General features: G+C 40.5%; 1 protein-coding gene and 1 pseudogene across 1 annotated transcript in view; both read right to left on the bottom strand.

The window, feature by feature from the left end:
- The window catches only part of LOC138173525 (A disintegrin and metalloproteinase with thrombospondin motifs 12-like), a 594,307-nt gene that overhangs the window by 500,846 nt on the left and 72,033 nt on the right, over nucleotides 1-21,428 (bottom strand). The window lies entirely within an intron of this gene.
- Nucleotides 19,146-19,752, bottom strand: LOC138173496 (large ribosomal subunit protein eL15-like; annotated as a pseudogene).

The following is a 21,428-nucleotide window of genomic DNA, read 5'->3' as shown; positions in this document are numbered from 1 at the left end:
TCATTAAGGGGTAGGCTAGGGGTTCTCTTGTTATATCCCTTCATTGATCTTTATAATTTTGTTACATTCACTTTTGGTTTCTTGGTGTGTAGATGTTCTTTCCATTTACATTGCTGTGGTTGTGTGTATTTTCTTGGCTCTGTCAGCGAGCTTCTTCTGGTTCAGCTAATATTACTTGGCTCAGGAGCAGCATCTCCTCCACCCCCCCCCCACACACACACCTGTGTGACATGCATAAGTGGGTGTAGTAGATACCACATTATGCTCAGCTGTGTAATTTGTAACTGTTCTTGATTGGATTGGACTTGGAGGGATGTGATAGAGGCAAAGTCTGGTTTTTGGCTGCAGGGGCAGAGATCTGGGCATGAGGTATGATACGATATTGCTACGTGTGTATAAGAGGAATTGAGATTTAGTAGCAGAGCACGAGTCTTTTTAGTGCTTGGGCAGATCCTTGGACAGGTGAGCTGAAGTTGACTCCAGGGGAGGAGGAGTACTGAAGGCATGGAGAGAATGTACCCAGGTTCAGGACAACGAAGAACAGGGGCCAAGAATCCTGACTTAATACTCCACAAACCAAGCATGGAGAGAGTCATTCACAGGAATGAACCAAGGCCAGATGACAGGAAAACCAGGCAGAAGCTCAGCCAGCAGAGCTGTGTAGGAACCAGAGAAGCTGGGGGGATGATGGGGATTAGCAGGGCTAGGGGCCAGATGATGTCAGAAAAAGCAGCCAGGTTTCTTTCAGGAAGGCAAGCTATGTTAATACAGAACCAAAGAATGGTTGAGCTAGAAGGGGCCTCTTTGGAGACCATTTAATTCATTCCCTTCTGATTTTATGCCTGAGGAAACTGAGATTCATCTTCATCTCCCTGATCCCAGAAACCCTAGCCTAATGGCTAAGAAATCCATTGGGTCTTCAAAGGACCTCTGCTCAGACACTGGTTAGAAAGTGATACAATAGGAGAGAAAGAAAAAGAAAGAGGGGTCCCAGAAGGGATTTCTCTGTCTTCAACTTCTTCTAAACTAAGCTCAATTAAGCTCCTGAGGGCAGCAATTCAGTTTTTTAAAAATTTCTTCAATATCCATTCCTAAGCACTTTGCACATAGAAGGCCCTTGTTAGATGCTATTGTCTCAAGGCCTCTATATGAGACTCCTTAGAAACCCAAATGAGAGACAGAAAGCAGAGAGAACAAAAGTGAACTGAGTGCTTAAACAATTTGTCAAATCTCCTCTCCACCAGAATCTTTGAAATCATCATTGTTATAAGCAAGAGAATTAATAAGGTGGTACACCTACCTCAAACATGACACCAGCAATGATTTGGGGATGAGGGGAATTAGACTGTGCTTAGAGATTTAGGTCAGGGACCACAGAGTCACAAAACCACATAATGTTATGGTTGAATAGAGCTGAGAGATCCAACCCCCTCATTTCACAAATAAGGTAATTGACTCCAGAGAAGTGAAGGACTATCCAAGGTCATATGTCATGTAAGTATGGCAGAGCCAGGACTTTAACCCAGGTCTTCTGGCTATAAGCTTATATATATTTTGGTGGGGGACAATTAGTGTTCAGTGTCTGAGGGCAGATTTGAATTCAGGTCCTCCTGATTCCAGGGTTGGTACTCTATCTACTGTGCAACCTATCTGCCCTCTAATATTCTTTTCACTACATCAGTGTTTTTCCAACTCTGAACATGCCTAAGTGCCACTTACTTGAAGTCAGGAGATAGAATGCCAGAAAAGCACATTTCTTATTCCACCTCTAACTCTCACCAGCTTTGTGATCATGGGCAAGTCACTTAAGCAGTTTCAGTTTCCTTACCTATGAAATGGGGAGCTTGTCTCATCTCACAGGATTGCCATGAGCCTCAAATGAGACAATATGGAAAAAATGCATTGTAAATATTTTAAAGCGCTAGAAATATCAGTTATTATTATCAGAAGATGTCTATGGGCAGACAGCAATACCTTGCACATTATATCTTCATGCTGACATAATGAATCACATAATCTAAAAATGAGAGGGGACCTGGGAGTCCCTTTCTATAAGAAGTCATCTTGGCCAACCCACTCTTGAACATGAATTCCCTTTAAAACATACCTGATAGGGGCAGCTAGATGATGCAGTGAATAGAGCACCAGCCCTGGAGTCAGGAGGACCTGAGTTCAAATCCAGCCTCAGACACTTAACACAAAAACTAGCCATGTGACCTTGGGCAAGTCACTTAACCCCAACTGCCCTCCAAAAAGCAAAAAAAAAAAAAAAACCCATACCTGATACATCATTCATCCTTTTTCTGAACATTTCCAATGAGGAAACTGGTCCAATTTCTGGATAGCTCCAAATATTGGAAGTTTTTTAAATGACCTCAAACCTAAATTTACTTTTCTACATCTTCTATCCATTGCTCCTAATTCTCTCTATTTGGACAAAGTAAAACAAGTGCAATCTTTCATTTAACTTCCCTTCAAGGAATTAAAGAATGGCTGAACATGTTGCAGTATATGATTATGGTGGAATACTATTGTGCTATAAGAAATGATGAGTTCGATGATCTTAGAAAAACATAGAGGGGCAGCTAGGTGGCACAGTGCCCTGGAGTCAGGAGGATCTGAGTTCAAATTCGGCCTCAGACACTTAACACAAAAACTAGCTGTGTGACCTTGGGCAAGTCACTTAACCCCAATTGCCCTCCAAAAATGCAAAAAAAAAAAACCATGGAAAGGCACAAAATAATGAAGAGCAAAAGGAGCAGAACCAAGAGAACACTGTATATAGTAACAGCAATATTGTTTTAAGAATGACTAAGCAAATAAGCCATTTTAACTATTATAAATACCCAAATTAACTAGAAAGGACCTATGAAAAAAGATACTATCAGGGCAGCCAGGTGGCACAGTGAGTAAGAGCACCGGTCCCAGAGTCAGGATGACCTGGGATCAAATCTGGGCTCAGATACTCAGCACCACACCCAGAAATAATAACTGGCCGTGTAACCTTGAGCAAGTTACTTAACCCCAATTGCTTAAAAAAAGAAAGAAAGAAAAAAAGACACTATCTGCATCCAGAGAAACGACTGACAAATAGAAATATAGAATAATTTTACATATACATGCATATCTTTATCTATGGTAACCATATCTAGGGTGGGGAAGAAGGAAGAAAAAAGAAATGTACATAATAATTTTATTATATATTTAAAAGGAACAGCAAGCTGTACATAATAAATTTGCAGTTTCATGTGCATCTTTTTTTCTTATACTGTATTATGAAATGCTTGTTTTATTCCATAAATTAAAAATAAATTAAATTTTTAAAAATAATTGAAGATAATCTTTCATGTTCCCCCTATTTCTTCTTTTCCCCAGATATACACTGTTCTCCATTTACATATAGTTCTTTTAATCAACCCACAAAGACTATTCACCATACTTACTGATTGTCCTTTCCTGGGCTCACTCGAGCTCATTAAAGCCCTTCTCAAAATGTAATGCCCAGAAATTGAATGATATGACAGTGATTCCACTAAAACTGAGACCCTAGGAATTTTGGTGACTCTCTAGAGAATCAACAAAAACCTTTCTCTGCCTCAGCAATACCCCCAGACCGTCTCTCTCCCACAACAAAAGTACTTCGCATATCCCTGATTTTAACAAAAAATGAATGTCATTTTTCCAGAGCCCTTGTCCTTCCTGTTACATTGTATAGATCTATCCCCTGACTGGAAGCATAAATAGTTACTTTAGCAACTTTGGGACTGATGGTCTCATGCTTCTTGAAATTCAGCATAACACTGCATGAGACAAGGTCAGATCTTTCGAAAAAGTTTATCAAAATTTTAAAGCAAAACCTCGAAAGTTTCCATTTTAGTCCAATTAATAAAAATTGTATTGCACAAATCATAGCTTTCTCCCACTTCTCAGTTATAATTTATAAACCAGAGGAATTTGATGAAAGTCCAAGAACAGATGTTTTAGGGAGTTAAAATCTGGATAGATTTTGCATTGATATAAATGCAAAACTATAAACTATCTGATCTTTAAAAGTATTTGAATTTGTGTTTCTTCCAAAATAAGAAACTAGGTTGGAGTTTAAAAATAAAGCTATGTAACTTGTCTTCTCTGTGTAATAACACAACTTTACCTTTGTATAGCAATGGAATAAACATCATTTAATTTATCTTTACAATAGCTCGGGGGTATATGGGGTTCAGGAGGGCTAGCACCCCTGTTGTAAGGAATTGCTAAGCCCTTTTTAGGACTGCTCATCCATCTTTGGTGTCTTCCTGATTCACCCAATTCTCATCTGTGGTTCTAAGAAGCTGTAGCATGTACAGTGGCCAAACCCCAGCAAACCATCTTACTCACTGATGAATTACAGAGGTGTCTACCTCAAGCATGTGACCACTCCCTCCCAACACACACACACGCACACACACACACACACACACACACACACACACAAAATGGCCATGAAGGCAGCTGAAGCAGGTGCTATGGAGGGCTTAGAGTTTGGTCAGACACTGAAGATACCAAGGTTAACTACTGTATTCTGGGACATTGCCAGTTGTCTTTTTTTTTGTCCTTACACTGAACTTCAATGACTCAAGAAGAGAGGGTGAGGCTGAGGACTTCGCATAACTCTGTATCACTTAAATCCAATTCACATGCAAGTCAAGACATCATTGATGATGTCATTGGTGTGCTTCAAAAATGAAGGACAAACAAGAACTACCACAATAGCCTTGGATATTGGTTATTACCTCTGGTGTATAAAGGAAGAAACGAAGCCTCAGGGAAGTCACTTGCCCAAGGTTTTGGAGCCAGGAACAGATATGGAATGAAAACCTGATACGATGAACCCAAATCCTGCTCTCTTTCCATTCACCACACTGCTCATCATTCATATCATATGTTCCACTGGCAATCTCAAAGTGTTTACGTCCATGGAACAAGATATTCTCATAACTTCATTGTGACAACCATGGATGGAGCAGGGGAGTGAATTCCTCTTGCTAACTTGTGCTTTTTGCTTAAAAGTTTCAGGAAACAATAAAGCCACCAAGAAAGAGATCCTTGGAGGGGTGGCTAGGTGGCACAGTGAATAGAGCACTGGCCCTGGAGTCAGGAGAACCTGAGTTCAAATTCAGCCTCAGACACTTAACACTTACTAGCCATGTGACCCTGGGTAAGTCACTTAACCTTGTTTGCCTTGGTTTCCTCATCTGTAAAATGAGCTGGAGAAGGAAATAGCAAACTACTCCAGTATTTTTGTCAAGGGAACCCCAAATGGGGTCATGAAGAGTCAGACACAACTGAACAACAAAGACTGTCATATAAAAACAGAAGCTGGGGGTACCTAGGTAGTGTAGTGAATAGAGCATGGAGTACTGGCTCTGGAGTCAGGAGGACTTGAGTTCAAATCTTGTCTTGGACACTTAACACTTACTAGCAGTATGACCTTGGGCAAGCCACTTAACCCCAATCGCCCTGCCTTCCCCCCTCCAAAATGCAAAAAAAAAAAATAGAGAGAGAGAAACATCATTACATTTGATGCCAAGCTCCATGATTGGTACTGTAAACAACTCAAGAAAAATATGACAGGGTCTGGCCTCTGAGTTTACAATCCCAGTTGGGTAGCACTCAGATACATTAACCAATGATCCAATTAAGTGTTAAATTATTTAAAAAGGAGTTAGAAAGTATAATAAGGAGGTTGTGACATACAAAAAGTTCTGAAGACATAGTTTCTGGATAATCATTTTATTAATCATACTAGCAGGTAATTAATAATGATCAGTGACACTCTCAAATGTCAATGACCCCTTATAGAACCCACTCAACACTTACATGCCCTTGGAAATGTGGGTGTTCCTGAGGGTGGCAATCAGCTCTGGTTCATTAACAATTAATAAGAATGTATAATACAAAAGGATTGTGGAACTGAATGTTGTAAACTAAAAGTAAATAAATAAACAACTGGGGTTTTAAAAAAAAATTATTATCTATCCAAAGTTTTACTAAGGGAGAAATGGTAGTCTTTCTCAAGTCTTATTCAGATAAGTGATCACCTAAATCCCATTAACTATACCATTTATTAGAATTGTATAAATTAATATTCATCTCACCAATGAATCCTGGCTTCATTTATTATGCAAATGGAGGGATTAAAGAATAATCAAACACAAGAATGACATGTTGGGTTAGGCTATACCTGAAGGTGGTCAATATGTCCCACTCTGCTACAGTTTTTCTCTTTGTTTTTTCAAATGATTGAGAAATGTGGTACTACTTCAATGGAAACACATTTATAAGCATAGAATAAAGTTTGGATGGGAATAGGTTCAGAAAAAAAAAGAATGTTATTATAATGAAATGGAGACCTATTCTAATGAGGGCCTGAAGGATATGACTTTGATTATGTCATTTGCTTCCATATCACCCCCAGCCTTGGGTAATCTAGATAAAGGATCCATCTCCCTGGACCAAACCAGCCTGAGTAGAACACAATGGGCTGGAATTCATCTCAGATTAAATTTTTTGTAAGGTTCTCTAGTTGGGTGGGGTAACAACTCCCCCTAGATAGGATAGTCTAAGTGAAATAAATTTTGAGGAAAAATCAGGGAATTTGCCCAATAATTTGTTACTTAATAATCATTTTTCTCAAGTTTGAAAAAAATAGATTTCTATATCAGATTGCATGCCATCTTGCAGTGAAGGAAGAGAGGGAAGACGAAAAAATTTGGAACTCAAAATCTTGTAAAAATGAATGTTGAAAACTATCTTTACATACAATTGGAAAAAATAAAATACTATTAAGTGGGGGGAGGGGAAATGAGATTCAAGAGAATCACAACAGTTGATGAAAGCATCACAGAAAAGGCTGAATGTAAACAGAGTGATAGAAAAATAGAAATAACTTGAAAATTAGACAATGTGAGACAAAGACTCTAGGCAAACAAAGATGGGCGTGAATGACTATGACATAAATCAGTTCAGAAAGATCTTGGTAAGGCTACTTGTTTGAATTTTTCTAGGCACATAGGGTTGGGGAGGCATTGCCCCACCCCAGCAACAAAGAAACCTTGACCTTTGGTAGGAATGCCCTCTACAATGTTTCCTACAAATATTCATGTAGCTCCCACATATTATATGACTAATCTAGTGATTAGTCATACCTTGCACTTATATAACATTTTTCCGTTTTTCCATTTTGTATCACATTTGTTAGTCTCATATTTCTCAAATCCTCTCCCTCCCTTCCATTCCCACATCACGCTAACATAGTCCTCATTACCTCATTTGTAGACTACAAAAATAGCCTCCTTGCAGGTCTTCACCATTTAACTTCAAACACTATTGGTTCCATTCTGCAGACCTCTGACATGTAGAAATCTATTCATTTCATTTACCCACTAAAAATAATCTTTACCATCCATTAACAGTATCTGTCCACATTGTATGTACCTATGTACCAGTTCTATGGATTGCCCAACCAACTGTGCATGGACAATAGGTACTTTTCATCTGCTTAATTTTTTTTTTTAATGATTTTGAGCATCATTTAAGAAGAATTTTTTTTTTTTGCTTTTTGGAGGGCAATTGGGGTTAAGTGACTTGCCCAAGGTTACGTGGCTATTTTTTGTGTTAAGTGTCTGTGGCCGCATCCAAACCCAGGTCCTCCTGACTCCAGGGCTGGTGCTCTATTCACTGTGCCACCTAGCCGCCCCCTACCAGTGACATTCTTTAGCATAGGCCTGATCATATTACTCCCCCCACTCACAAAGTTTCAGAGGGTCCCTATTGCTTCTAAGAGAAAACAGAAATGCCTGTTTGGCATTTATACATTCTCCATACACAACATGTCATCTCTTTCCATACTTTTACGCAGGCCTGGAACATACTCCCTGGCTTCTCTCCTTGGCCTCTGTGAATCCCTACTTTCATTCCATTCTGTTTAATTACCACATCCTATGGAAAGCTGTACTTGATTCTCCCCAGCTATTAACAGCCTCTCCCTTCCCAATCTTCCATGTTTAAGCATTATTTCTCTTGAGATTTCTTGACATTTAGTTCTTATAGATGGATTTGCTTATTATTTTGTCTATTTCCATAAAGTAACGAATTGACAGTTTGCTTGGTTGGCATTAAATTTATATGGTAATTTGGGCAGTAGTATCATTGGAATTATATTTCCAAGACCCAACCATGAAGAACTAATATTTCTCCAATTATTTCAGTGTTCCTTCATTTTTGTAAAGAGTGTTTTTTAGTGGTAATGATATAAGTCCTGGGTGTTATCTTGATAAATGGATTCTCAGATATTTTATGTATTCTGTAATTTGAGTGGACTTTCTTTTTCAATTTCTTCCTAATTGGTTTTGTTAATAATATAAAGAAATGCTCACGATTTTTTGGGTTTATTTTATATCCTCCTTTATTCGAGTTGATAAATTTTAAAAATTATTTTGTTGAATCCTTAGAGTTCTCTCATTGTATCATCTGCAAATAGAAATGATGTTGTTTTCTCTTTGCCTATGTTTCTTCCTTTGAGATCATTTTCTCTTACTGCTACAGCTAGAATTTCTAGAACTATATTCAATAATAGTGATGATAATGAACACCCTTGCTCCCCCTGCCCAACAGTATAATCTATAAGTTTCTTCCAGGGTCTTACTTCAATAGTAATCCTTTATCTTTCTTTATTTTTTTTTAATAAAGCAATTGGGGTTAAGTAACTTGCTCAAGGTTACACGGCCAGTTATTTCTGGGTGTGGTGCTAAGTATCCGAGCTGGGATTCAATCTCAGGTCTCCCGACTCTGGGGCAGGCGCTCTTACTCACTGCACCACCTGGCCTCCCCAATCCTTTATCTTTCAAGCAGCATCAGTCTCTTACTTGAAAGGGACTTATTTCTATCTGCTTATAGATGTCATCAGGTTCCTCTAGTCCAAAAGAAGCCGTCCATTAAGTCCTTTTTTAAAATTTATGGAATAAAATAAGCATTTTCATATTATAGTGTAGCCAAAAAATGACTGCACAGGAAACCACAAATCTGTTATGTACAATTTGCTATTCCCTTTAAATATACAATAAAATTATCACATAAATTTCTTTTTTTCTTCCCCCTCCCTCTCCAGCTACTGTTATATCTCTTTCCTCCCCTTCATCACTAAACTTCTTCAAAGGGTTGTCTTTATGTGAGACATCCACTTGTCTACTACCCATTTGTCCCTCAGCTTCTTACAACCTAGCTCCTGTCCCCACCATTCTAACGAAGTTATTTTTGCTACGGTAACCAAATGGCTAAACCCAATGGCCTTTGGCCATCCTAATGCTCCCTGACATCTCTGTACCTTTAGCTATGGTCAACCACTCCCTCCTATAATATACTCTCTTCTCTCCACTTCTGAGGCATAACACTTTTTTTGTTCTCTTCTCTACCTGCCTAAACACAGCCTCTCCCTCTTCACTGGCTCCCTTGTCCTATCCCAGACCCTTTAATGTGGATGTTCCCTGAGGGTCTGACCATTCTCAGCTCTCTTTTCTCTCTATGACCTTGTGAGTCATGGAGCTCATTCACAGGGATTTGACTTAAGTTTCTTCTCTGCTGGAGCAGCTGGCTGAGTATTTTTTTTTTGCAGTGTGTCATAGCAAATCATGTATGGTGTGTACATGAGGGAACTGTTCACAACAAGTAAAGAGGTTTTGTGTTCCTTTGGGTGAGGTGCAGTGCCAACTGTGTTGGTAAATATTTAACAATTGGCTCTCAAAAAAAATGTACCCAGGACACACTTTTAAGTTTAATCCATATTATTAGGATTTTCTCCATTACTTTTTAAGGCTATGCAATCACCAAAACAATAAAGCAAGTCCTGATTTGTAGCATTTGATAATTTCCAAAGTATAAATGTTCATACTGAAGACCTAAGGCTTGGTCTTCACTAGCCTATAGAAACCAGCCCCAGCACTCCGGGACCCTCCTTGCCCTCAGTGTTAGCTTCTCTCACAGGTCATCCATTCAGCCCAATGGTTAGCATCCCCTGGGGCAGGAGACAAAGGTTCTGAAAGTGGAGCATGCTCTCCTACATATTAGTTGCTTCCCACCCACTCACATCTTCCTGGGATGCAGCAGCTGCTGTTTAAGGTGGTGCATGGCTTGCTGAGATGGCATCAGCTGTTCCAACAGATGTGAACATCTCGGGTTTGCAAGTGTAACAAGTGTTTGCCGGGACTGGCTGCTGCCCCTGAGGTTTCACCAGGAGGACCGGAGAAGGGTCTTGCTAATCAGGTCTCTCTAAGACATCAGAAAGGAAGTGACCTTACCTCCATCTCTGGGACCAGCCTCTCTATTACATGAGCTGACAGCAAGAAATCCAATTTGGGCAAGAATTCCCCCAGTAGCAGGAGTTGCTGATTCAAAGGATGATATATTTCTACCCTCTTTTATTAATTGCGGAAGCCTAAATAATATGAAGGGAAGAGCAAAAGAATGTGACTTCTGAGGAAGCAGATCAAACTGACTTTTTACTGGCTACCCAGAGCCCCAGGCTTGTATTGCAGAGTCTAAACATGTTAACAAAGAGAAGACTGGGGTAAATTTGTCTTGTTTGTCAGTTCAAACGCCATATTGCCCACAGGCTAAAAATCCAATAAAGTTAATTACCAAGCATCTGCCAGAGCAACCCAAGAACTTTTGTAAATGGCTTTTCCCTAACAGGAAGCTAAAGAAAATCATTAAGTCTAGCTAACACATTGAAAGAAATAGCTCCATATGTTATAATGCATAGATTCAAACAGAATTTCCTATTAGAGAAAAAGTCACTTTTGCCCAAAGTCAGGCTAGGATTCTCAATTCAAGAAACAACAGTTTCTTGGAATCCTAGATTGAGATCTGGAAGGGGCCTTAGGATTATCGAGTCTAAAACCTATTTTACAGATGAGGGAACCAAGACCCAAGGAGTGGGGAGTTACTTGACCAAGTCCACACAGGCACAACATGGAAAAGCCAGGATTTGAATCTGTATCTCCTGACTCCAAAGCCAAGATGTTGTGGATTGCATCCTGCTGCCTTCCTGGGTTTTCACTCGGTGAAAATTCATGCAACTGGATCCTCATCACCAATATTTCACAAAAGGAATTCCGAGAGCTGAAGCCCTGTTGGTGTTCAGTCGTGTCCAACTCTTTGTGAGCCCATTTGGGGTTTTCTCAGCAAAGATATTGGAGCTATTTGCCATTTCCTTCTCCAGCTCATTTTACAGACTAAGAACTGAGGCCAGCAGGGTCAAGTGACTTGCCCAGGCTTATACAGGTAGTAAGTGTCTGAGACTGGATTTGAACTGAGGTCTTCCTGACTCCAGGGCCAGTGCTCCACCCACTGAGCCACCCAGCTGGCTCCTAGAAATCCTAAATCCCAAGCAAGGGGAACTGACTCCTTAGTACTATGTTAATAATATCTTTAATTTGTATAGTAAAAAAATATAAACACATTTGCACATATATAGTATCTTATGTGCTTTTCTCAATAAAAATTTGACATACTGAGGGCAGATCATATTATTCTGATTTTACAGCTTAGGACATGTTGCTGCACAGAGAATAAGTGACCCAACATCACCTGGGTAACTAATTTTAGAACTAGCACTTGAATTTTGATCTCCTGACTTCTAATTTCCTACTCTACCAAACCGCTTTCTTGAGTGGCCAATGATTGTACAGCATAAAGGATATGGAGACCTTAGTCAGAGGATCTGAGTTCAAATCCTTGATTTAAATCCCAACTCTGCTACTTAAAACCTATCTGACTTTTGGAAAGTTACTTAATCTCTCTGGATCTCAGTTTTTTCAATTGTACCACTATGAGCTTCACCTTGACATCTTCTAAGGTCCCTTCTCACTTTAAATCTATGAGCTTATGAACTATTCAATTCAACAATGAATTATTTAGCATCTTCTGTGTTCTGAGCAGTGAGGCTATAAAGTAAAAAAAAAAAATGAAATAGTCCCTGATCTCAAAGAATTTACTCTCTATTGGGGGGAAACAGCATGTGCACAGATCAGTACATGCAAAACAAAGGGATAGGACAATTTGCCCCAGTCTTCTCTTCATTAAAGTGTTTAGATTCTGCAATCCAATTTCCTTGGGATTTGGAGCTTCTCTATCAGTGAAGGTCAGAATCATCTCTGAAATTTATGGTGATAGAGGGATGCCAAGAACACAGAGCTGAAGCATCATGCCCAGAGTCACAGCTGGTACATGTCGGGGGCAAACCCAGACATTCCTGACTCAAAAATTGGCTTGCTATTCTCTATACTATGCCACCTCTTTGCATAAAAATACACAATAAAATTACAATTACATTAAATTACAATTTGTAAATTATGATAAATTACAATTTTGAATTGCAATCTACAATAAAATTATGGAATAATTCAGGATGAGGAGGTCACTAATAATTGAAGTTAGGAAGAGAAAGAAAGGTTTCCCATGGAAGGTGGCATCTTTGCCAAACTTTGAAGAAAGTTACGGATTCTATAACATAGAAGTGAAGATGGAAGGCATTCCAGGCATCAGGACAGCCTGGGCAAAAGTTCAGAGGTGATAGATGAAATGTCATGTATGAGAAGCAGCAGATTTGACTAGAATGGAGAGTTCATGAGGGGCAGGAAAGTAAAATTGGTCTATTAATGCATCTTGAAGTCAGATTGTAAGACTTTAAATGCCTAAGTAATTTGTACTTGATCTTCTACAGGAAACCTTCCCCAGCCTCTCTTAATTCCAGGGCTTTCCCTCTTTAATTACATCCTATTTACCCTGTCCATAGTTTGCTTTGTGTATATTTATGTGCTAGATTGTAAGCTCCTTGAGGGCAGGGTCTGTACTTCTGCCTCTTATTGTTTCCCCAGCACTTAGCACAGCACCTGGCACATAGAAGATTTTTTAATAAATGTTTATTGAATGAATGAATTTTAGAGGCAAGAGGAAATCACAGAGGCTTCTCATATTGGGAAGTAACACAATCAGTTTATGGTTTAAAAGTATTAATCTTGTAACTGTGTGGAGGATGCATTAGAGAAAGTCTTGAGGCATGGAGACTAATTAAAAAGTTATTGAAGTGGTTGAGATCAGAGGTGATTGAGCAGAAAAAAGTGGTATTCATATAAGCATGGAGGTGAGGTCAGATCTAAAAGAATCAACAGTACCCATCAAAAGATGCAAAAGGAAAGTGGATTCACCATTAGGCTGTTAAAAGAGTGAATAAAAGCAAGAATTCATTCATTGGTACTCTAAGGCCTAAAAAGACTTCATTACCAGCCTGTCCCTCAACTCAAGCATAGCCAGAGTAACATCAACAAAAAAAAAAGAAAGAAAAAACCTTCTCTGTCCAACCCCTATACATTTCTATACCTTTACACATCCTATGCAAGGCTTCCTTCTGGGCAGCTGTCACAGCTTAATCCCAGCTCATCAATCAGAGAAGGAAATGGAATACGTTCTCCAAAAATACCTAATATTCTCTGAAAAACTAAAATCACCACTATCGGCCCAAAGAGTAGTACAGAGGAATCATACATAGCCCTGGACTAGCGGTCAAGAGATTTGTGTTTTTGTTCTGGTTCTGCCATTTACTATCTTCTCAGTTGAGAGTGACTTGTCCTCTCTTCTACTCTAAATTTGGGATTCTGTAACCAAAGTCTTAATCTGAAGTAGCAGCGTGGTGTAGTTGAAAGGATGCTGGGTCTAGAGTCAAGAAGACTTAAGAAGTTGAAATCCAGCCTCAGACACTTAGAAGCTGGGTATGATCCTGCACAAGTTATTTAACCCTATCTGCCTCAGTTTGCTCAACTGTAAAATGAGAATCATAATAGCAACTACCTCCTAAGAGTGTTGTGAGGCTGAAATGAGGAGATATTTATAAAACACAGTGCCTGGCACATAGTAGTTATTTTTAAAACTTTAAAATGTTTCCTTCCTTCCTTATTCCTGAGGAATTTCCTTTTAATCTAATTAATAATACATTAAATCCTTAAGCTCAATGCATATAATGAAGATTCAACTGATTCCCCAGTGCCTTTCTAAGACATGGGCCTGCCTTACTCCACTCCTACTCCCAGGACCCTAAAATCACATCAGGTAGGTAGGTAGTTGCCCACATACAAGGCTAATTCTGCCCTACCCTCTTTAATAGCAAAGAAAAGAAATGTGAACCCTAGAGATTTGTATCAATGGAAATATTGATCTTTTCATGACACCTGCCTGAGTGTGAGGCCTTGCCTGCCCAATATACAAATCATGAGCGATTTTGAGCTGAAATTTTATTATGAGGCCATGTCGCACAAGGATAGCAGCCAGAAACCCTCCCTGCATGTTCCATCAATAAGCAGCAACACTAAACTCTATTAGTAAAATCACCAAGGGTTACAGTTTGCTTCTTAAAACTAAAGAACAAAAAGAGAAGAGAATAGTTCAAACCTGAAAGGTGTCAGCATTTTCTGCTAAGGGCCCAAACTGTGTTCTTTTGAAATTCCTTTCCCCGACCTCATTCTTTCTGAGCCAGCACCAGTCTCAAGTATTTGTAACCATTTGTTTTCTTTGTCTCTTCCCTCTCCCTTACCTCTCATATCCTTTCAGTCACCAAAGCCTAAGGAGGCTACCTCTATACCATCTGTCACTGCCACCCCTTACCAGCCAAGAACAGTCCCCTGTTACAACCTGCCTGTACTATTGCAATAGCCTCCTTCCTGACTTTCTCCCTAACAGAACTCCATGTTCCTTCTCTTGAATCCATCCAGCCTTCACACAGCTCCCAGTATGATCTGTCTTTGGCATTGGTCTGGTCACCTGACTCCTCCTCTCAAAATTCCTAAGTGACTCCCTTTTATTTCCCAAATAAAGTTCAAACTCCTCTGTTTGCCATGCAAGCCCTTTTCCCCACGTTATCTCTTCTCATTCCTCTTCATGCACACTAGACTGCTCTCTGTCTCTTCAGAACAACAGACAGGTGTTCTCCCACCTCAACAGCTTTGTTCATGCCTAGAATAGAAAAGTAATCATCATCTTTCCCTCTTCTCTTGCTGAAAGTCTTTTATGTTTTAAAGGATAATTCCAGTGTAACATCCTCCACACAACGCAACCTTCCTGATCCCTCTGCTCAGTCACGGCCTTTCCCCCTTAGACTCGAAATAGCTTTCTTTTTTGCACCTCTGTAATGAACTCCTCCTGTAATACTGGATAGTAGAGTTAGCTCTGTGGGTGGCATCTCCTAATTCACCCATGAGCTCCACAAGGAAAGTGACTATGGCTTAAATAAACTTTCAAAGTCCCTTAGCACCTAGAGGGATAACACAACAGGCGCTCTTCATAGGTGAAAGATGGGGGGTAGGATGGGAGGAAGCAAGAGAAAGAGACAAAAGATGGATGGATGGATGGATGGATGGATGGATGGATGGATGGATGGATGGATGGATGGATGGAAGATGGGCAGGAAGGAAAGAAAGGCAGAAAGATGAAGGAAGAATCTTTCTAAAACTTAGTTTCCTCACTTGTAAAATATGGACAATAATGATAATACCTATTGCACGTACCTCACATAAGCTATTTTGAGGCTCAAATAAGATCATATATATATATATATATATATACATATATATATATAACATTTTGCAAGCCTTAAAATACATATGTGCCAATTATAATTCAGAAAAACAAAATCACCTCAATTTAGTTTGAAAAACATTTCTTATAGGGTCAGAAACCCAGAGCTGGAAATGTACTTGGTCCAACCCCTTAATTTTACAGATGAGACCTCTGAGTACCAGAGAGGTTGTTACTTTCCCAGAATCTTCCAGGTAGCCAGAAGTAGAACCAGAATTTGAACTAAGGTCCTCTGATTCCAAAGCCAAGGCTCATTCCACTAGATTACCCTGTGTCTGCTTATTAAGTACTCATGAGGTACAAGAAAAAAAATCAAGACCACCCTCTGGGAGACTAGAGGGTCTTCAGAAGGCACAACCAGAAAGAATTCTGGAGGGATTCCCAAGTTCTTGGTAAATAAATACCATTTGGGGCCACAAGCCTAAGGTAATAAAGCAGTGAACCATAGGGTAAGATTGAAAGATGGGAGGAAGGGGAAAAGGCATTTTTCCACCCACAAGTCCCTGTGATATTAAGATAAAAGACATGTTAAAATGTATTCAAAAGGACTATGAAGAAATTAGTCTTTCCCCTTCTACAGCATTATGCCCCCTCAACCCAATAATTTATTAGAGAACTGTATATAACCCTGTGCTTAGTGCTGGACAGAAAGAGCTTAGCTTCTAAGTGTTTACATACAACCTCAGTTTTCAGTATTATAATCACCAGTTCAAGGACATGAAGGAAACCTCTCCAAATCTTTGGAGGGAGATGAAGAGAACTATATGCCCAGGCTGTGCAAATGGGGGACTGCCAGTGCCTCTGTAACAATACCTCCAAATGATCCTTGTTCTATTGACTCAGAAAGCAAGACAAAGCTGGCAGGATTGAGAAGTTACCAAGGTGGGATGTCAATGACTGGATCAGAGGCATAGATCATGAGATCAGGCCAAGCAGAATGGCCTGCTCTCCACCCTTTAACACAAGACGGAGGAGGTAGGTGCTAGTGGGGAGAGATCCTCATATGACTAAGACAATTTAGGAACATGAAATAAGATAGACCATCCAGCTCACCGCCACAGACGCTTCACTCAACTATCTCAACCCTCAGCCTCTATTCTTTTATGTTCAGCTATCTGTCCTACCAGTGGTGGGGAATCTGCAGGCTCGAGGCCACATGTGACCTCTAAGTCCTTGGGTGCAGCCCTTTGTGTCCAAATTTTACATAATAAATCCTTTCATTAAGGGGATCTATTCTGTGAAGTTCAGATTCAAAGGGCCACACTTGAGGACATAGAGGGCCACATGTAGACTCGAGGCCTCAGGTTCCCTCTCCCAATAAACTGAACACAAAAGATTAGGGCATAGCAGCCAGGAGAAGCCATTTAGTCCAGCCTCCTGAATAAACCATCCCAGATATTTAAGAATCCACACTACTTTATAAAGACCGCCAGGGGGGACAGATCCTATCATTTTCCTCAATTCTATTCCAGACTAACCATCCATTTATCTTCTGAATAGAAAGAGGTGTTTCCGCATGGTTAGGAATCATCCATTCATTCAATGTACTCTTGTTAAATGTTTACTAGGTGTCCTTTTTTTTCATTCTTTCCTAAGAGGAGACAGAGAAGAGTTAGTGATAATTTCTGCATAATTAACCCTCAGATCCTGAAATGGTTTAGGCTTCCAGAGTTCTCCCTTCCAGGCAGAATACTTTCAGTATTTCTCTTCCAACATTTGAATCTTCTTTGGTATGAAACCTCTAAGCCCACTCCATATTCCCCCATCTGCTTCCTGAAAGGGAAAAATAATTTTCCACCTCTTCCAAGAAGTCTTCCAAAAAGAAGATGGATTATTTTATTTCTGTTGTCTCATTTCCAGAGACTCCCACAATGCCTTCCAAATGAAAAGCATCAAGAACCATTAACACTTGTTAAACATTAGCTACAAGGAATTCTGCTGGGTGTTGTAAACCAGGGATGTCAAACTCAAATAGAAACAGTGACCAGTAATCCCTATATAACCATCTCTATGGCCTGAATATTGTTTGAACTGTAAAATGTAGTATTATCTATATTCTATTTATTTTTGTTTATTTTGTTAAATATTTCCCACATGCATTTTAATTTGGTTCCACACTTGGGAGTGTTGGCAGCCTCAGATTTGAACCTTCATTTGTAAATAATATAAGGAAGTGGCATATGCATCCTCCACCTACAAGAAATATACAACCTTGTTGTGGATTAAAGACACAAACATGCAAAATTAAATAACAATATTTTGTCATAAGCAGACAAAGTAATAGGTTATGGATTCTGAAGACCTAGATTTGAGATGCCAAAAAGTTAAATGGGTATAATAGAAAATAAAGGCTATGAGATCAGAGGAAAAGGCTGGCAGATATTGAAAGGTCAGAGAAATCAATTCAACTGTGTAAACATGGATTTTTTCAGTGCCAGCCATTTGAAGGGCATTGTGGTAGTGAAGTGCCCACCAGAAATTATATACTAGAGCCCCCTTAAACCTGATAGAGGGGATCCCTACTGGGTTCCTTGGAAACCACTTAATAGGCTCCAATAGTAATGTTTCACCTGTGTTGCTAAAACATGTCACAGATTCCCACAGATTCAGGTCTGTTTATGTTTGTATCCAAGGCTTTGCTAAGGGATTATGGCTTCGCTTAGCTTCAGTAGAAATAATACTAAGGCTTTGTTTCAATAGGAATAATACTGAGAATGTTTTGCTTCAATAGACACAATGCTGAAGACATTGTACCCCTTTGAAACATATTCTGTTGCTAGCAATCACATTGTCCATAAAATTATGTCCAACAGAAAGCTCAGGGCTGTCTTTCAGTCTGAGAGTCAGTCCCGGCTGGTTAATAAACACTCCTATTAAATCTTAATTGGCCTAGCCATCCTGTTATATCTCAGGTATCCATTACAGTAGACTCCAGAGATGCAACAACAAAAATAAAACCATCACTACCCCTTGTGGAAGACTTCGTAGAAGAGGCAGGAAACTAATTTTCTCTTCCAGAAAGCAGGCATTATATACTTCCACTTTCAGGTATCCCATATGGTCTCCAGGACAACTTCAAACCAATTTCAAAAATTCCCTGCTGCTTCAACCAAAAAGTAGCCAATGACTGGTCACACCCACACAATGCTGCCTCGCTCTGGCAATGGTGGCATGCTCTCTCTAGTATGGGAAAAGGACACGGGAAAAGTCTGCCTATTGTTTAGGTTGCAGCCATCATCCAAAGCCCGACTCTCCTCTCCCAATCTCCAGGCAGCCTCCTCTTTCCACTCCTTCTACTTTAAGGTTGAGTAAGTCACAGTCTTTGGTCCTCTGACACAAGTTCAACTCTCTCTCAGAAGGGGGGGGGTAAGAGGAAGAAGAGAGAGAAAGGAAGTGGCACATGTACATCTGCAGATGATAGTTGTTTTTTTTTGTCATAAATGTTATTTATTAAACATTTAAGTTTACAAACTAATGTCCACCAATTAGTGGTATCGATGTAGTTAGAGAGTATTGTGCCTTCTCCAAGCAGCACAATGAGATCCTCCAATGGTATAGTGGAATTTGTGACCCTTTCCAAGGCCCCGGATCTTCCGGAGATCTGAGGTAAGCCCTCACATCTCTCTGTGTTTGTGCACTGGCTTGGTGATCCATTGAGTGTCAGGGTTTCATCTGATAGCTTTATGGAATGGGCCAATAAGAATAACCTCGAAGAATTTGTAGGTTGAATCTTCACCCACCCAGTAGAAGTTCACGACTCAGGCCCCACAGTGGCGGCCAGCACGTTCTTCTGCCACAGACTGGAGGCTCCTGGCAAACTTGAGCTGATTGACCCCATGATGCACAGGATTGCCGTAGGTGGCACTTTTGGGGACCGGGCGCTTTTGCCCCCATGGTGGACACGAATTTGGTAGATGACATAACCTTTCTTGACCTTGTAGCCCAGCCGCCGGGCTTTGTGGGGCGGGGGTGGGCCAGGGCGAGGTGCAGTGCAGACAGCTGCCGGTACTGCCAGCGGCGCACGTGCAGCAGGAACTGCATGACGTCGGACTTCTTCCTCCACAGCTCCTGGTTGTACTTGTAGGCCCCCATCCTGGCTCGCGCCTAGCCTACTTGATGGCTGCCGCCGACCGGAAAAGGATGATAGTTGTTTTTAGGGGGTAAATTGTAACTGAGCTAGTTCCAGCCAGTGTGGGGGAAAGAAAGGAATGCATGCCACAGTCTCTGGATCTGATCTGCTTCAATTTACTGACTGTACCCTCCTCCTGACAATCGCCCTGTATGTCACCAACCTGTCTTTAACCAGAAGTCTCTCCCAGGTCATCTCTCAAATTGAGCAAGGGCAGGGGCAATGAAAGAAACAGATCTGAAAGGACAGTGACAAAACGTGCCAATTGGAAGGAACAGTGATAGAACATACCAGATTATCAGAAACTGACAACTGGAAGGAGATCTAGAGGCCATCTGAACCATTCTCCTCATTGTACAGATGAGGAAACTAGGAAAGAAAAGTGACTTGCCCAAGGTCTCACAGGTAAGTGTCCGAGCTGGCATGTGAATCGAGGTCCTGGGATTCCAAAGCCAGTGCTCTTCCCACTGTGCCACCTTGTCCTGGGGCTGGCAAAGGTCTTGGGAAAATATCCCAGTAACAGACAACCTGATGGGACATAGGAAAACGACACACATAGAATGCGCGGCCATAAGCAAATCACTAAGCCTCTCAGTGTCCCAACTAACTAAGACTAAATTGCAGAGAAGGTGCCGGGAAGGAAAGGGAATGACTGGGGAGGGCAGGAGAGGGAGGCTATACATTTCAAACAGAAGAGTTTGTATTTTATTCTAACAGTTATGGGGAGTCATTGAACCTTTTTTAAAGTAAGGGAGTCACGGTGAGTAAGAGCACCAGCTCCAGTGTTGAGAAGACCTGGAGATCAAATCTGGGCTTAGATACTCAGCACCACACCCAGAAACACCTGGCCATGTAACCCTGAGCAAGTTACTTAACCCCAATTGCTTAGGGGCAGCCAGGTGGCTCAGCCAGTAAGAGCACCAGCTCCAGTGTCGGGATGACCTGGATCAAATCCGGGCTCAGATACTCAGCACCACACCCAGAAATAACTGGCAGTGTAACCTTGAGCAAGTTACTTAACCCCGATTGCTTTAAAAAAAAAATAAAGTAAGGGAGTGACATGGTAAGATCTGGGATCTCTATTTGGAAGTTATGTGGAGAACAGATGAGAGAGAGAGGGCCAGGTTCAGATATAAGGACACAAAATTGGGAGACTATAGCAATTGTCTAGGCAAGAAATGATAAGGACCTGGGAATAGGATGGCTGTGACATAAGTGCAGAGAAGAGGACAGATTTGAGATCTTAATCAGCAACACTTGACAATGCTGATTGAGAAAGAATGCAGACAGGAAGTTGGTTAAATGGAAGAATGATGGTGCCTCAGAAAAGAAAGAAACAATGAAGAAGAAGAATAGGCTTAGGGGAAAAGATCATTAGTTCAGTTAGGACCTGTTTGTATGATATGCCTAAGGGGCATCCAGGTGGTAAATCCAGATGTCAGAGATGTAGATCAAGAGAGAGATGAGGGCTAGATATGTAGATTTTGGAGGTATCTGCATTGAGATGACAACTGAATCCAAGGGCAATGATGAGGTCACTGAGAAATAATGTAGTGAAGATGATCCATGACAGAGCCTGAGGGTACACACTTGCATTGGGACCAAAATGAAACTGCTAAGAAGACTTAGAAGGATCCAT

The sequence above is a fragment of the Petaurus breviceps genome, unplaced genomic scaffold (genome assembly GCF_028583685.1).
Source record: "Petaurus breviceps papuanus isolate PSGF00001 unplaced genomic scaffold, PetGlider_PUasm1.0 129, whole genome shotgun sequence".
Lineage (NCBI taxonomy): Eukaryota > Metazoa > Chordata > Mammalia > Diprotodontia > Petauridae > Petaurus > Petaurus breviceps.
Note: the sequence above shows the minus strand (reverse complement) of the source record. Positions and strands in the feature narration are given on the sequence as shown.